We start from the raw sequence: 18,582 nt of genomic DNA, 5'->3' as shown, positions 1-18,582 counted from the left end.
GGAGATCCCGGACACAGCAATCAGACAACACAAAGAAATAAAAGGCACACAGATTGGCAAGGAAGAAGTTAAACTGTCCCTGTTTGCAGTGATGTGATGTTGTACATAAAAAACCCTAAAGAATCCACTCCAAAACTACTAGATGCAATATCTGAATTCAACAAAGTTGCAGGATACAAAATTAATACACAGAAATCTGATGTATTCCTATATAGTAATAATGAAGTAGCCGAAAGAAATCAAGAAAACAATTCCATTCATGGTGGCATCAAAAAGAATAAAATATCTATGAATAAACCTAACCAAGGAGTTGAAAAACCTATACTGTGAAAACTACAGGACACTCAAAAGAGATATTAAAGGAGATACCAATGAATTGGAATACATCTGTGCTCATGGACAGGCAGAATTAATATTGTCACAATGGCCATCCTGCTTAAAGCAATCTACATGTTCAATGCAATCCCTATGAAAATACCAACAGCATTCTTCAACAAACTGGAACAAATAGTTCTAAAATCCATATGGACCCACAACAGACCCCGAATAGCCAAAGCAAACCTAAGAAGGAAGAACAAAGCTGGGCGGATTATCCTCCCCAACTTCAAGCTCTGCTACAAAGCCACAGTAATCAAGACAATTTGTTGTTGGCACAAGAACAGACCCCTAGACCAATGAAACAGACTAGAGAGCCCTCATATAAACCCAAGCATATGTGGTCAATTAATTTATGATAAAGGAGCCATGGATATGCAATGGGGAAATGATAGCCTCTTCAACAGCTGGTGTTGGCAAAACTGGACAGCTACATGTAAAAGAATGAAACTGGATCACTGTCTAACCCTATACACAAAAGTAAACTTGAAATGGATCAAAGACCTGAATGTAAGTCATGATTCCATAAAATTCTTAGAAGACAACATAGGCAAGAATCTCCTGAATACAAGCCTGAGCAACTTCTTTCTGAATGCATCTCCACGAGCAAGGGAAACAAATAAAAAATGAACACATGGGACTGCATCAAACTAAAAAGTTTCTGTATGGCAAAGGACACCATCAACAGACCAAAAAGGCATCCTACAGTATGGGAGAACATATTTGTAAATGAGAAATCCGAAAATGGTTTCACATCTAAAATATATAAAGAACTTAAATGCCTTAACACGCAAAAAGCAAATAACCCAATTAACAAATGGAAAGAGGATATGAAGAGACAGTTCTCCAAAGACGAAATTCACATGTCCAACAGACACATGAAAAGATGGTCCCCATCACTAATCACCAGGGAAATGCAAATTAAAACCACAATGAGATATCACTTCACACCAGTAAGGATGGCCAGCATCCAAAACACTAAGAACAACAAATGCTGGCAAGGATGCTTAGAAATGGGAACCCTCCTACCCTGCTGGTGGGAATGTAAGCTAGTTCAGCCATTGTGGAAAGCAATATGGAAGTTCCTCAAAAAACTTAAAATAGAAATACCATTTGACCCAGGAATCCCATTCCTTGGAATTTACCCAAAGAATACAACTTCTCAGATTCAAAAAGACATATGCACCCCTATGTTTATTGCAGCACTTTTTACAATAGCCAAGAAATGGAAGTAACCTAAGTGTCCATCAGTAGATGAATGGATAAAGAAGAGGTGGTACATATACACAGTGGAATACTATTCAGCCATAAGAAAGAAACAAATCCTCCCATTTGCAACAACATGGATGGAGCTGGAGGATATAATGCTCAGTGAATAAGCCAGGCAAATAAAGACAAGTGCCAAATGATCTCCCTGATTTGTGGAGTATAGCAATGAAGCAAAACTGAAGGAACAAAATAGCAGCAGACTCACAGACTCCAAGAAGTAACTAGTGGTTTCCAAAGGGGAGGGGTGTTGGAGAGCAGGTGGGGAGGGAGGGAGAAGTGGACTGAAGGGTATTATGTTTAGTACACATGGTGGGGGGGATCACGGGGAAAACAGTGTAGCACAGAGAGGGCAAGCAGTGAATCTGTTACATCTTGCTACACTGATGGACCATGCCTACATTGGGGTGTGGGTGGGGACTTGATGGTGTGGGTAAATGTAGTGGCCACATTGTTTTTTTCATGTGAAACCTTCATGGGACTGTGTATCAATAATACCTTAATAGAAAATTTAAAAAATAATCAGGTGGGCTCTAGAACTACAGTATTCATTCATGAAATTAAAATTGAGAGCCCAGCACATAGTCTAACAAAAAAATAGAATCAAATGAACTGATCTTTGGCAGAATTAAGTTTTGGTACCCACTCATTTGGTTATCCTTTCTTTGGAACTTGCTCTCCCTGACACTATGTCCATATTCTATAACCTAGGCCTTGTTGCTGCTCTGATTGCCCCCACTTACCCCTCATTAAATATTGCAGCCCCATCTCTTTTCTCCTGTGGGCAGTCTCTCAGGGCCTCCTGATGTGACAGTGAGCTAAATTTAGGAATCAATTTGTGCTGATGGGCTAATAAGAGAATGCAATGAGTTTTCTTTCCCTTCCCAGAGGGCATATATGTATTTAAATGGTACTTTGCAGAACACTTTCTCTAACTCTGCTAATCAGATGAAAAATTAGTACTTCTCTATGGTTAAATACCCAAGCTATGGTCTCAAGTTACTGTATTCAGACCTGGATCTATAATTGTTCTTATGACCTTGGAAGAGATGCTTATCACTTTCTGTGCTTCAGTTTCCCCATATGTAAAATGAGTGTGAGAATAGCTAACATTTATCAAGCAGTTAGTATGTACAGGCACTGAGAATGCATGCATAACCTCATTTGATCCTCAAACACTTATGAATTAAGTACAATTGTTAGACCTATTTCACGTAGGAGAAAACTATTAGTGTATCTAATCTGAAAATCCCATAGAATAATAACTAATTTATTGAGCATTTACTGTGTTTAGAATTATGCTAAGTGTTTTATGCACATCTTTTCATTTAATGTTCACTGCTGAATATATTTTCAGAATGATAGAGCAAGTTAGTTCAGTTTCCCTACTAGCAGAACAGGGATAATAATAGTCCTCACCTTTTAAGGGTGGGGTGAGATACCAGTTTACAACCTCATAAAGCTGCTATGATGATGAAATGAGTTAGTACATGTAAAGTACAGCTTAAACACATAGTACATGCTCAATAAATAGTAGCTACTATTTTAGTTCTTTGGTTTACTTTCCCTGGGAAGGGGCTGGATGTGGCAGGGGTTAGTTAATCCACCTCTTATACATGGCATTTTATTCTCTCACTTACTGTCACTGTATAGACAAGCATTCCTCTGGGATGCTTACTAATCTGAAAGAATAGCCACAATTCACAACTTCCATGTGAACCATTTATTGTATAGTAGGTACTCACTTTCACTAATAGATGCAATTATTATTTAACAGCAAATTTTACACATCACTGAAAATAAACACCTTCTGAGTATTTTGAGAATGAGCCATGCATGGCATTAGGAAGCTGATGGATGCATTTATTGGACCTTCTGTATTATGCTACTCATGTTACCCATGGAATCATATATAAGCAATACTTGAGTGCCTACTATGTGCCAAATACCATGATAAGATGTTTAACATAATTAGGTGTTCATGTCTTTTACTCCTCTCAGCTATCCTATGAGGTAGGTATTATCACCTAATGTTTTACAGAGGAGAAAATGGAGACTTAACTAGATTACACAGTTCAACCAATGTTATAAAACTTGTAAGTGGCTGGTTATGCTATCAGCCTTAGAAGCCCAAGCAACCAATTTCCTAGTCTCCATTCCACTCTTTGCTTGATTCTGATCTACTTTCCAATATGCAGTATGTGCTAGCATGAGCTCCCAAAAAATAAAATAAAACTATCTTTTTTAACAAAAGAACTATAGTAAGAAATTTCCCTCTCAGGCCCTAAGAATACCTTCAAAATTCATTTTCAAGCCTATGAATTATGACATGTGTATGACACTATAGAATGTGACAATGAGCTAAATTTAGGAATCAATTTGTGCTGATGGGCTAATAAGAGAAGGCAATGAGTTTTCCTTCCCTTGTTCTAGTTCTATGTTACAAAGATTTAATTTAGTTTTCTTTTAAAGAGTATTCTGATGACCTATGGAAAGATCTTGGAAAAAACAATTGTATGTCCAAGTAAGTTTGGAAAATTCTGTATATTACATCCCTTCATTGGAGCTTCATAATATTCATGAATGTTCTAAAAGATTCGAAAGGTCTTATAGTAAAGAAATTATTTAACTGTGTAATTTGTGATTTTTTTGTTTCTTGTCTTTTTTGTTCCTCAGTTTCTTCATTTTTGTCTTATTTTATGTTAAATATATATTTTCTAGTGTACCATTTTAATTACTTTACATTTCTTTCACTATGTTTTTTGAGTTGTTAGTGGCTGCCATGCAGATTGCAATTAACATGTTAACTTAACCGATTTCATGTTAATGCCAACTTATTAGTATAAAAAACTTTGCTCTTACATAGCTCCATTTCCTAGCCCCTCCTTTGTGCTTTTATTGTACAAATTACACTTGTATATATTTTGTGTTTGTCAAGCAGATTTATAATTATTGCTTCATGCAATTTCTTAATTTCTCCTTCATATTTAAAGAATAGTTTTGCTGGATATAGAATTCTTTGTCAACGTTTTTTTTTTCTTCAGCACTTTTGAGTATGTCATTCCAGTGCCTTATGGCTTCTATGGTTTCTGATGAGAAATTGGTTGTTAACTTTATTGAATACAATAAAATAAAGACAGCTTTATTTTTATATTCGTGGATGTGGATTTTTTTCAACTATTCTACTTAGAATTTGTTGAGTTTCATGGATACAGTTTTTCATCAAATTTGGAAAGTTTTATACCATTGTTTCTTCAAATGTTTTTTCTGCCTTTAGTTTCTTCTCCTTCTAGGACTCTTCTTATGCATATTTTGGTACTTTGATGGCATCTCATAGGTCTTTTAGGCAGTGTTCATTTTTATTCTTTCCTTTTTAGTTTTCTCAACAGACTGTATAATTTCAATTGATCTATTCTCAAGTTCAATGATTCTTTCTTCTGTTTTCTCAAATCTGACACTGAATCTCTATAGTGAATTTTTCATTTCAGTTATTGTACTATATAATTCAGTAATTTCTATTTGACTTTTAAAATATCCATCTATTTAAATTCTGTCTTTGGTAAGACATCATTCTCATGCTTTCCTTTAGTTCTGTAGATGGTTGCTTTGGCCATTTGAGTTAACTGGCTTAGAGACTTTGTTTACTAAGTCCAAATGTCTGGGCTTCCTCAGGGTAAGTTTGCATTTTTCCTGTGACTGGGCTATGTTTTCCCAATTCATTGCATATCTTGTATTTTGGGTTGAAAACTGGACATTTTAAATAGTATAATGTAGCAACTCTGGATATCAGATTCTCCACCCTCCCGAGGTTTGCTATTTTTGCTATTAGTTGTTGTTTGCTTGCTTAGTGACTTTTCTGGACTAATTGTGTACTCTGTTTTCTTTGTTGTATTCAGCCCCAGAAGGCTCTGCTTAGTTTAGTGGTCAGCTAATGATTGGGTCAAGATTTCCTTAAATGTATGCAACAAATAAGTTTCTCAGTCTTTGCCAAGGGGCTCTGTATGTTTGTTGACGTATGCCTTCAATACTCATCCAGACAGTTAAAACTTAGTCCCTCAGTCTTTACTTCTGCTTCCACAGATCCTCAAAGTCAGTGAATGGTGAGAAATATGGGCCTTCTCAGGTCTTTCTTGAGTATGTGTACAGCTCTGGCCATGCACACGACCATATTCACATTATCTTCTAGAGTCACAGGAATATGTCATAACTTTTCGAAGCTCCTATGGACATCCTCTTCAAAAGCTTTTACTTTTAAGATTTTTGGATGGTCTATTGTTTGCTCCAACTGTTATCTACAGCCTTAGGCTGCCACAGTTGCCTGCAATTGTCTTTGGCCAAGGCCACTGGCAAACAGCTTTCACACTAGATAAGCTGCTAAAATAAAGACATTCTTGTGAGATCTTTCAGGGAATAACCAACAGGTCAAATAATGATAATTTCTCTGGGAAAGGGGTTTAGAAGGATCTCTAACTCCATATTGCCTCCTCTGGTTCCTGAAAGGCTTTGGTTTTCACCACAGCTGTGGATTGTTGGTTTTCAAGAATACTGCTGATCTGGGAGAGAGGCAAGTGAGAATAGAGTAAGTTTAAAACACCGCAAAACTTGCTGTTATTACTGAGATTCACCCATTTATCTTGAATGAACACTGTCCTGATTGCTACAAGACTTTGGTTACTTTCCAGGGTTCTGAAAAACTTGATTTGATAATATTTTGCCAGTATTATCATTCCTTTTATGAAGGAGCAACTGTTAGAGGTTCTTACTCTGTCATTTTTGCTGATGTCTTCTTACCACATGACCTTGACCTGTTAGGCCTATTAGTATATCAAATTGTGCTCACCAGTATATACTGTGTGAGGATGTTTTATGGCCTTTAAAATTTGTCTAATATTCTTATGACATGGATATGTAATACAGAACTGTCATTGGGCTGTTTCCTAACTATAAAATAAATGATCATCTACTTTTTTGACCTTTGCAAGTAAGAATCAAACACTGAGGACCTTTTATAAATTAAAATTAAAGTGACACAGTTTTCATTACCATAACTTGTTGTCATAAGGCTATATTCCTAGAGCTAGGAACCCATGTGTGCAGAATTTAGGTTTTTAATGTTTATTACATTAAGTCCCAAGGATTGACTGGGAGACCATTATTCTCTGACTATATCAAGATGATTAGGAATTAGTTGTATTCATATATGGCATCTATGATATCCACATATAGTATCTATGTATCTATAGGTAGTATTATATAGTGTTTATAAATAAATCTATTAATCTGTAAATATAATATCCAAATGTGATCTATAAGACAATTTATTTGATAAAATATGTTCTGTTTATAATCTGAAAAAGAGGGAGAAATGACTTTTTTAACATTACAATACAAAAGGGCCTTGACATCCCTTCCAGATCCATAATTCCATTATATTCAATTAATTTTCCAAACCATGAGAAAAAATAAATAAAATCTATATTGGAGTGAAACTGTTAGAAGGACTGAATTTGAATGTAAGAAAAATACTTTTTAAAATATTTATAACTGCTTGTGAATGATGCGGTTGATAACTCTCTCCCATAAAGATTTAAAAAAATCATATGTAATCAGAAGTCTAAAATTTACTTAGAGTAGAAAACTAGGTGACACTTGATCTTACTTTATGAGCCCAGTAAAACAAAGGCATGGATCTCATTGAACTGATAGTTAAGCTCTATATACAATTTTTAAGTCTAGAGCATTATTGTTTACCAAAAACAGTATCACTAAAAATGAATACAGCCTTAAATAAAGAGAGGTAGCCATGTTTCCTACCTAGCTAAAGAGTTAAAGAAAAAAGAAGCTTACCATCAATATTTTTTCCTTTTGTAACACCACACATTGCAGTGTTACAAATAGGAGTAAAGTATCCTGTATTGATTGTTTTCTTTTCGTTTTTTTTGCTCCTGGAATCAAATAAAGTTAGTATGTGATTTATGAAAGTAAAATTTGGTAAGTAAAAATAAGGTGATAGCTATTAAAATTATGTTATCTTCAAATGAGGATTTTATTGACAATATAAAGGAAAAAATTGCCATCATCTGGGAACTTTGTAGAGAAACAGTCCTATTTACCCTTAGACAATCAGTACCAGACAGTATTGTGAGGACAGTAGAAGCTTTTCTTCTGTGGGCCAACCTTCTTTCTTGATCTTTTGGCATCCTCCTCCCATCTTGGGGTTTTCAAATTGATTCCTTATTATTCCTGATGGGGAAAAGTAAACAAATGACTAATCTTAACGCTGAGATGCTGGAAAATTATTGTTTGTTTTCTTCAAAGGGCACTTGCACCTTAAGAAAATGGACATTAAACAGTGGGATTTCTGATATCAGTAGCCATCAAGAGGAGAAAATAGATTCTGTCAGGTGATTCCTTTCCAGGACTCCTTAAATTTCAATACACAGTTTAGCACCTACTGCCCTAACTTGTATGAATTTACAGGTTCCAAAGGGAATGTTTATTTTCGCCAAAGATATATGCATACAGGACCAAGGAAATCATGAAATGCATTTTCATTGAATAGACAGCTTGGGAAGTCATTTCTGAAGTTGATGATTCTACCAAGAACAACACATTCTAGCAGAATAAGCAGGGAGTTTTTTACCTAGATTTTTTGAGAGTAGAATTAAAAAACAAATATTTGCTTGTGATGATATTTGCTTGTGACATTTATCAAATAATTTCTCAAAATTGTAAAGAGAAAAATATATTAAAATTAATCACTTGTTTTTAGGACTAGTATTAAATATTTTATAGCTTTAGCCAAATTAACAAAGATAAAATCTTTATAATTTCATGATAAATGCTGATAAAACTAAAATAAAATTATAAGGGTGTGACTAATATTTCTGTTCAATAAATTAATATAATCTTTTACTTAGAAGTATACTCTGTAATCTATGTTCTACATACTTGAATATTTCAGAGAAAGTAGGTTTCACAGTTCTATCAGACAGCTAATTAAAAGTCTTCAAATTTATGAATTTAAAATTTTTCATATTTTATTAAAGTTAGGTTTACTAAGGTATAATTTACTTGCAGTAAATGTCTTCCATTTTAGAGGTACAGTTTAATGGGTCTGAGTAACTTGTCACCATGATTGCTCTTCACATAATCATGATAGTCATGTAACTACCATCAAAATCGAATTGTAGAATATTTTCATCATTCTAAAAAGTTCCCTTACTCCCTTCTGAAATCAGTCACCTCACCTTAGTCTATAATTTGATTTCTGTCCCTACAATTTTACTTCCTCCAGAATGTCATATAAATGAAATGTGTAGTCTTTTGTCTCTAGCTTAATTTACTTAACATAATGCCTTTCAGATTCATCACTGTTGTTGCATGAATCCAGAATTTGATTTTATTAGTATTCTATTTTATTGATGTACCACAATTTGTGCATCCATTTAACAAATGAACCACACTTGGGTTATTTATAGTTTTTTGAGGGGCTGTATAAATATTCAAGGACAGGTCTTTATGTATTGATATGGATAAATACTCAGGACAGGGATTGCCGAATAATGTGATGAATATGAGTATGTTATACTGTATAAGAATCTGCCAAGCTGTTTTCCAAAAATGTCTTTACTGTTATGCATTTTAACCAATAATAGATGAGAATTTCAATTGCTCCACACTCTCTATAGCACTGGGTGTTGTCATTTTTTTTAATGGCTTAGCTATTCTAATAGGTGTGTAGCAATATTTTCTTATGTATCAGTTTCCTTTTCTTTAGTGATCAAAGATAATGAGCATGTTTCATATGAATTTTGGACATCTTTATCTTTTCATTGGTGAAGTATCTTTTCAAATTTGTTCTCCATCTTATTACTGGGTATTTTGTTTTCATATTACAATTGTATTAATTCTTTGTATATGTTGAATGTAAGTCCTTTATCACAAATATATGTCCAGATATTTTCTCCTAGTATGTGGCTTGTCCTTTTATTTTTTTAAATCTTATTTCAAGGATCAGAATTTTAAAATTCAACATGTATTTATTTTATCATTGGTGCTTTTTCACTTTTCTGAGAGATCCCTGCCTAATCTAAAGTCACAACAATTTTATCCTGTTTTCTCTAGAAGTTCTATAGTTTTAGGTCTCATATTTAGGCTGATGATCCATTTTGAGTTAAACTTAGTAGATGGAGCAAGGTGAGATTTGAATTTTTTTCAATATGGATATTCAATTCTTTTAGCACAACTTATTGATAAGTCTCTCCATTCTCCATTGAGTATTTTGCCAAATTTGTCGAAAAGCAATTACCATATATGTCTGAATCAATTTCTGGACTCTCTGTTGTATTCCATTGATTTATGTCTATCATTATGCCAGCACCATACTACCTTGATTAATCTACTTTTATAGTAAGTTATAAAATCTGGTATTGCAAGCCCTCCAACTTTGTTCTTTACATTTTTTTTTTTGCAATTCTAGGTTGTTTTTCTGCATAAATTTTACAATTAGCTTTTTCATTTCTACTAAAAAAAAAAGTCTGCTCTGATTTTATTTGGGGTTATATTGGCTATATAGATCATTTGGGGGAAGAATTGATACCCTAAACATAGTGAATTTTAGGAGTCATTAACATGGTGGTTCTCTCTATTTATATGTCTTGAAATCTCTTACCTTTGTTTCATAGTTCTCACATTGAAGTGTTTTACATATTTTGGTACATATATAGATAAGTATTTTGTGGTTTCAATGTCTTTGCTAATGGTACTTTTTATTTAATAAATTTTTATTGCCTTTTCTCCATTATTTGTATGTAAAAATAGAGTAAATTTTTATATATTGACCCTGCATCTTAGTCTGTTTGGTTGCTATAACAAAAATAGCATAAACTGGATGGTTTATGAGCAATAGGAATCGATTCCTCACAGTTCTGGGGACTAGAAATCCCAGATCAGGGTGCCAGTATGGCTAGGTTCTGGTAAAGGCCCTCTTTTGTGTTGCAGACTGCTAACTTCTCATTGCATCACACATAGTTCAAGAGGCAAGATACTCTGTGGGCTCTCTTTTATAAAAGCACTAATTCTATTCATGAGGGCTCCAGCCTCATAACTTAAGCATCTCCCAAAGGCTCCACTTCTTAATACCATCACATTCAGCATTAGGTTCCAACATGAATTTGGGAGGACACACATAGTCTATAATACCCTGTGTTAATAATGTGGAAAGCCTGGACTTCCAATCCTGCCAACAGTAAGCAGGTACTCTAATCTCTCCCCACTGTGATGATATCATAAAAGGCCTAGGACATTCACCATTGCCCAGCAGTAATGAAGGCACCTCTACTGTGGTTTCCATAGAGATCACATATGGAGACAGAATGCCCACAACTTCTCAGCAGTAATGAAGGGCCTTCTCTACCTTGAGTGTCAGTGGAGGCTGAGGAGAAAACCTGGACTTCTACCTCCAACTGGCATTAACAAGACAGCAGCACTGCCCCTTGTCTTGATGGAGCAATGTCAGAAAAACCTAGCTAAAAATAAGTATTTTAAAAAGATACATCTCATAATGTGAGAATCAAAATGTCCAAATTATAATAAAAAATTATATGGAGAACTAGGAAGGTAGCAATCTTAACTAAAAAGTCAATCAGTGGATGCCAACACTAAGATAACAGAGATGTTAGAATTCTCTGAAAAAGATTTTTTAAAATAAAAGTGCTTTAATGAGTAATTGCAGCTGTACTTGAAACAGATGAGAAATTGAGCCTCAGCAAAGAAATAGAGAAATCTCAGAAAATAAAGAAAAGATATAAAGAAGAACCAAAGAGAAATTTTAGAAGTGAAAAATATAGTAGCTGAAGTAAAAAACTCCATGGATGGACTCAATGGCAGAACGGAAGGAACAAAACAAAGGATCAGTGAACTGGAATACGAAACAGTAGAAATTATCCAATCTAAACAATAGAGAGGAAACAGACAAAAGAAAACAAACTGAGCTTCAGGTACTTGTGGGATTATAATAAAAGATCTAATATTGACATAATTGGGGTCCTGGAGGAAGACGAAAAAGAAGGTAGGACTAAAAAATAGTTGAAAGAATATGTCTGAAAATAGTTCTAAATTTGGCAGAAAATATAAACCTACATATATGAGAAGCTGAATGAATCCCAAAGAAGATAAATGTAAGGAAATCTGTCCTAACGCAAATCACAATGAATTTTCTGAAACTAAAGATAAAGATTTGAAAGTAACCAGGCTGTAATGGAAATGCAGTTTGAAAGGGTCAGTTTCTCATCACAAACCATGGAGGTCAAAATGAAGTGGCACAGCCTTTTTTCAAACACCAAAAAAAAGAACTGCCAATCCAGGATCTTGTTTCCTCCAAGATGTCTTTCAGAAATGGAGAAATCAAGGCATTTTCATATGAAGAAAAATTAAGAGGATATTTCACCGGCAGAATTACTATAAAAGAGTGGCAAAAGGAAGTTCTCTAAAAAGAAAGAAAATGATGAAAGAAGGAATTTTGGAACATCAGTAAGGTGTTGGGTAATTACAATAGGCTTTCCTTCTCCTCTTGAATTATATAAATGGTTTTTCAATTGAGGAAAAATTATAACACTGATGCAATTCTAGACATATGTAAAGGAAACAAGACAATTATAATGTAAGAGAGTAAAAGGTAAAGGGAATTGAGGTTTCCATACTTAAACTGGTAAAATAACATCACTAGTAGACTATGATGTTATGTATATATAACTCAATACCTACAGAAACCACTATAAATGTTATACAAAGAAACAACTACAAACATGATAAAATGGAATCCTAAAAAATACTCAAGTAATCTTGTCCATTGTAAATATGCTCAACGATTCAAAGGAAAACATTCACAAAATGAAGTGAGTGATGAAAGATATATAAAGAATGAAATGAAATTTCTAGAGCTAAAAAATACAATAACTGAAAAGCAAAATTTACTGTATTGGCTTAATAGTAGATTATATACTGCAGAAGAAAAGATCACTGAGAAATAAAAATTATCTACACAAGAACAAAGAAAAGTGAGATGAAAATACTAACAGATACCCAGTGTCCTGTGGGGCAATATTAAGAGGTTATCCTAAGTGTAATTAGACTTAACAGATGCACGGGTCAGCTGAAAATTAATGCCCACAAATTTCCTAAATTTCATAGTGATTAAAAATCTACAGAGCCTAAATAATTACATGAAATGTGAATGTTATAAATGCTTTAATTAAAAGTCAGATATTGGGAGCCAAGATGGCGGCATGAGTAGAACAGCAGAAATCTCCTCCCAAAACCACATATATTTTTGAAAACACAACAAATACAACTCTTCCTAAAAGAGAAACCAGAAGACACAGGACAACAGCCAAACTACATCCACACCTGTGAGAACCCAGTGCCTCACAAAGGGGGAGAGGAAGGCCACAAACCAACAAGAAGGGATGTTCTCCCAGCCGTCACTCGCGCCAGCTCCGCAAACTATCTATATCGCCATGAGAGGGCAGAATTTGAGACAGACCAAAATCACAGAGTCAACCCATGAGAAGGAGATAGACCTAATCAATCTTCCTGAAAAAGAATTCAAAATAAAGATCATAACCATGCTGACGGAGCTGCAGAGAAATATACAAGAGCTAAGGGATGACATCCAGAGGGAGACTACAGAAATGAAACAATCTCTGGAAGGATTTATAAGCAGAATGGATAAGATGCAAGAGGCCATTGATGGAATAGAAACCAGAGAACAGGAACGCATAGAAGCTGACACAGAGAGAGATAAAAGGATCTCCAGGAATGAAACAATATTAAGAGAACTGTGTGACCAATCCAAAAGGAACAATATCCGCATTATAGGGGTACCAGAAGAAGAAGAGAGAAAAAAAGGGATAGAAAGTGTCTTTGAAGAAATAATTGCTGAAAACTTCCCCAAACTGGGGGAGGAAATAGTCTCTCAGACCATGGAAGCCCACAGATCTCCCAACACAAGTAACCCAAGGAGGACAACACCAACACATATAATAATTAAAATGGCAAAGATCAAAGACAAGGACAGAGTATTAAAGGCAGCCAGAGAGAGAGAAAAGGTTGCCTACAAAGGAAAACCCATCAGGCTATCATCAGACTTCTCAACAGAAACCTTACAGGCCAGAAGAGAATGGCATGATATATTTAATGCAATGAAACAGAAGGGCCTTGAACCAAGAATACTGTTTCCAGCCCGATTATCATTTAAATATGAAGGAGGGATTAAACAATTACCAGACAAGCAAAAGTTGAGGGTATTTGCCTCCCCAAAACCACCTCTACAGGGTATTATAGAGGGACTGCACTAGACAGGAGCACTCCTAAGACTAAACAGATGTCACCAGAGAAAATAAAATCATAGCAAAGAAAGCAGACCAACCAAATACTAACTAAAAGCAAAAATAAAATCAACTACCCACAAAAGCAGTTAAAGGAAACACAAAAGAACACAGAATGAAACAACCAACATATAAAGAATGGAGGAGGAGGAACAAGAAGGGAGAGAAATAAAGAATCACCAGACAGAGTTTGTAACAGCTCAATAAGTGAGTTAAGTTAGACAGTAGGATACTAAAGAAGCTAACCTTGAACCTTTGGTAACCATGAATCTGAAGCCTGTAATGGCAATAAGTACATATCTTTCAATAGTCACCCTAATTGTAAATGGACTGAATGCACAAATCAAAAGACACAGAGTAATAGAATGGATAAAAAAGCAAGACCCATCTATATGCTGCTTACAAGAAACTCACCTCAAACCCAAAGACATGCACAGGCTAAAAGTCAAGGGATGGAAAAAGATATTCCATGCAAACAACAGGGAGAAAAAAGCAGTTGTTGCAGTACTAGTATCAGACAAAATAGACTTCAAAACAAAGAAAGTAACAAGAGATAAAGAAGGACATTACATAATGATAAAGGGCTCAGACCAACAAGAGGATATAACCATTATAAATATATATGCACCCAACACAGGAGCAACAGCATATGAGAAACAAATACTAACAGAACTAAAGGAGGAAATAGAATGCAATGAATTCATTTTAGGAGACTTCAACACGCTATTCACCCCAAAGGATAGTTCCACCTGACAGAAAATAAGTAAGGACACAGAGGCACTGAACAACACAATAGAACAGATGGACCTAATAGCCATCTATAGAACTCTACATCCAAAAGCAACAGGATACACATTCTTCTCAAGTGCACATGGAACATTCTCCAGAATAGACCACATACTAGGCCACAAAAAGAGCCTCAGTAAATTCAAAAAGATTGAAATTCTACCAACCAACTTTTCAGACCACAAACGTATAAAACTAGAAATAAATTCTACAAAGAAAACAAAAAGGCTCACAAACACATGGAAGCTTAACAACATGCTCCTAAATAATCAATGAATCAATGAACAAATTAAAATAGGGATCAGGGAATATATGGAAACAAATGACAGCAACAACACAAAGCCCCAACTTCTGTGGGACGCAGTGAAAGCAGTCTTAAGAGGAAAGTATATAGCGATCCAGGCATACTTAAAGAAGGAAGAACAATCTCAAATGAATAGTCTAACATCACAATTATCAAAACTGGAAAAAGAAGAACAAATGAGGCCTAAAGTCAACAGAAGGAGGGACATAATAAAGATCAGAGAAGAAATAAATAAAATTGAGAAGAATAAAACAATAGAAAAAAAATCAATGAAACCAAGAGCTGGTTCTTTGAGAAAATAAACAAAATAGATAAGTCTCAGACAAACTTATTAAGAGAAAAAGAGAATCAACACACATCAACAGAATCAGAAATGAGAACAGAAAAATCACGACAGACTCCACAGAAATAAAAAGAATTATTAAAGACTACTATGAAAACCTATATGCCAACAAGCTGGAAAACCTAAAAGAAATGGACAATTTCCTAGAAAAATACAACCTTCCAAGACTGACCAAGGAAGAAACACAAAAGTTAAACAAACCAATTACGAACAAAGAAATTGAAGTGGTAATCAAAAAACTACCCAAGAACAAAACCCCTGGGCCAGACGGATTTACCTTGGAATTTTATCAGACATACAGAGAAGACATAATACCCATTCTCCTTAAAGTTTTCCAAAGAATAGAAGAGGAGGGAATACTCCCAAACTCATTCTATGAAGCCAACATCACCCTAATATCAAAACCAGGCAAAGACCCCACCAAAAAAGAAAATTACAGACCAATATCCCTGATGAATGTAGATGTAAAAATACTCAATAAAATATTAGCAAACCGAATTCAAAAATATACCAAAAGGATCATACACCACAACCAAGTGGGATTCATCCCAGGGATGCAAGGATGGTACAACGTTCGAAAATCAATCAACATCATTCACTACATAAACAGAAAAAGGACAAAAACCACATGATCATCTCCATAGATACTGAAAAAGCATTCGACAAAATTCAACATCCATTCATGATAAATACTCTCAGCAAAATGGGTATAGCGGGCAAGTACCTCAACATAGTAAAGGCCATATATGATAAACCCATAGCTAACATCATACTGAACAGCGAGAAGCTGAAAGCTTTTCCTCTGAGATCGGGAACAAGACAGGGATGCCCACTCTCCCCACTGTTATTTAACATAGTACTGGAGGTCCTAGCCACAGCAAGGAAAACAAAAGCAAAAATGAACAAGTAGGACTATATCAAGCTGAAAAGCTTCTGTACAGCAAAGGACACCGTCAATAGAACAAAAAGGTACCCTACAGAATGGGAGAATATATTCATAAATGACAGATCCAAAAAAGGCTTGACATCCAAAATATATAAAGAGTCCACATGCCTCAACAAACAAAAAGCAAATAACCCACTTAAAAAATGGGCAGAGGATCTGAACAGACACTTCTTCAAAGAAGAAATTCAGATGGCCAACAGACACATGAAGAGATGCTCCACATCACTAGTTATCAGAGAAATGCAAATTTAAACCACAGTGAGATATCACCTCACACCAGTAAGGATGGCTATCATCCAAAAGACAAACAACAACAAATGTTGGTGAGGTTGTGGAGAAAGGGGAACCCTCCTACACTGCTCGTGGGAATGTAAATTAATTCAACTATTGTGGAAAGCAGTATGGAGGTTCCTCAAAATTCTCAAAATAGAGTTTCCATTTGACCCAGGAATTCCATTTCTAGGAATTTACCCTAAGAATGCAGCACTCTAGTTTGAAAAAGACAGTGCACCCTATGTTTATCCCAGCACTGTTTACAATAGCTAAGAAATGGAAGCGACCTAAGTGTCCATCAGTAGGTGAATGGATAAAGAAGATGTGGTACATATATAGAATGGAATATTATTCAGCCATAAGAAGAAAAAAAGTCCTATGATTTGCAACAACATGGATTGAGCTAGAGGGTATTATGCTCAGTGAAATAAGCCAAGTGGAGAAAGACAAATACCAAATGATTTCACTCATCTGTGGAGCATAAGAACAAGGGAAAAACTGAAGGAACAAAACAGCAGCAGAATCACAGAACCCAAGAATGGACTAACAGTTACCAAAGGCAAAGGGACTGGGGAGGATGGGTGGGAAGGGAGGGATAAGGGAGGGGGAAAAAGAAAGGGGGCATTAAGATTAGCATGTATACTATGGGGGGAGGCACAGGGAGGGCTGTGCAACACAGAGAAGACAAGTAGTGATTCTACAACATCTTACTATGCTGATAGACAGTGACTGTAATGGGGTTTGTGGGGGGGACTTGGTGTAGGGGAAAGCCTAGTAAACATAATGTTCTTCATGTAATTGTAGATTAATGATAACAAAAAAAGTCAGATATTGTCAGATTAGATAAAAAAGAAAAATTCAGTTATATTCTGCCTACAATAAATACACTGTAAATAAAACAAAGATTCAGGCTGATAATGAAAGGATGGAAAAAAATATAACATGCGAACACTGTCACAAGAAATTATATGAAATCTGGAGTGTTATATTAGTATCAGACAAAGTAGACTTTAAGGTAAAGAATATCATCAAAGGTAGAGATGGAGATCAAAATGATAAAAGGATCAATTCATCAGGAAAACATAACAATACTAGATAAGTAAAGATAGAAGACATGGAAGAAACTAAAAACCAAGTTAATTAATTGACATTTGTAAAACAGTATACTCTCAAAAGCAAAATGGACATTATGTCTAAGTGCATATGGAATAGTGAGTGCACAGACGTATAATATGGTTGGCAATGGAAAAGTCTTAATACATTTCAAAGGATTGAAATGATACACACTTTTTTCTGATCACAAAGAAATTAAATTAGAAATCAATAACAACAATACATTAGAAAAATCTCTAAATATTTAATTATTAAAGAACAAATCTTTAAATAACCCATAGTTTGAAGAAGAAATCACAGGGGAATGAGATTAAGTTCTGAACTGAATAAAAATGAAAAGTAGCATATGAATATTTTTGGAATGTAGCTGAAGCAGTATATACAGGGATAACATATCATGACTAATTGGGTTTATCCCAGGAATGTAAGCCTGGTTTTGTATTTTAAAATCAATTACATTTCACCATAGTAACAGAATAAAGGAGAAAAAAATTATCCCTAAAGGTGCAGAAAGTGAATTTGACAAAATTCAGCATCTATTCCTGATAAGAACTTACAGTAAGTTAAGAATAGGGAGAAACTTTCTCTTCCTGATAAATGGTGTCTACCAAAACCAAATATAAACAAAAACCCAAAAGAACAATAACATCAAACACTGCCGAGCCGAGAGAAATTAAAGACCTAAGTAAATGGAGCAATATACTCTGTGCATGGATTGTGTCTCAACATTGTAAACATGTCAGTTCTCTCCAAACTCATCTGTGGATTCCATATAATCTTAAATAAA

Source organism: Manis pentadactyla, chromosome X (genome assembly GCF_030020395.1).
Source record: "Manis pentadactyla isolate mManPen7 chromosome X, mManPen7.hap1, whole genome shotgun sequence".
Taxonomy (NCBI): Eukaryota; Metazoa; Chordata; class Mammalia; order Pholidota; family Manidae; genus Manis; species Manis pentadactyla.
Note: the sequence above shows the minus strand (reverse complement) of the source record.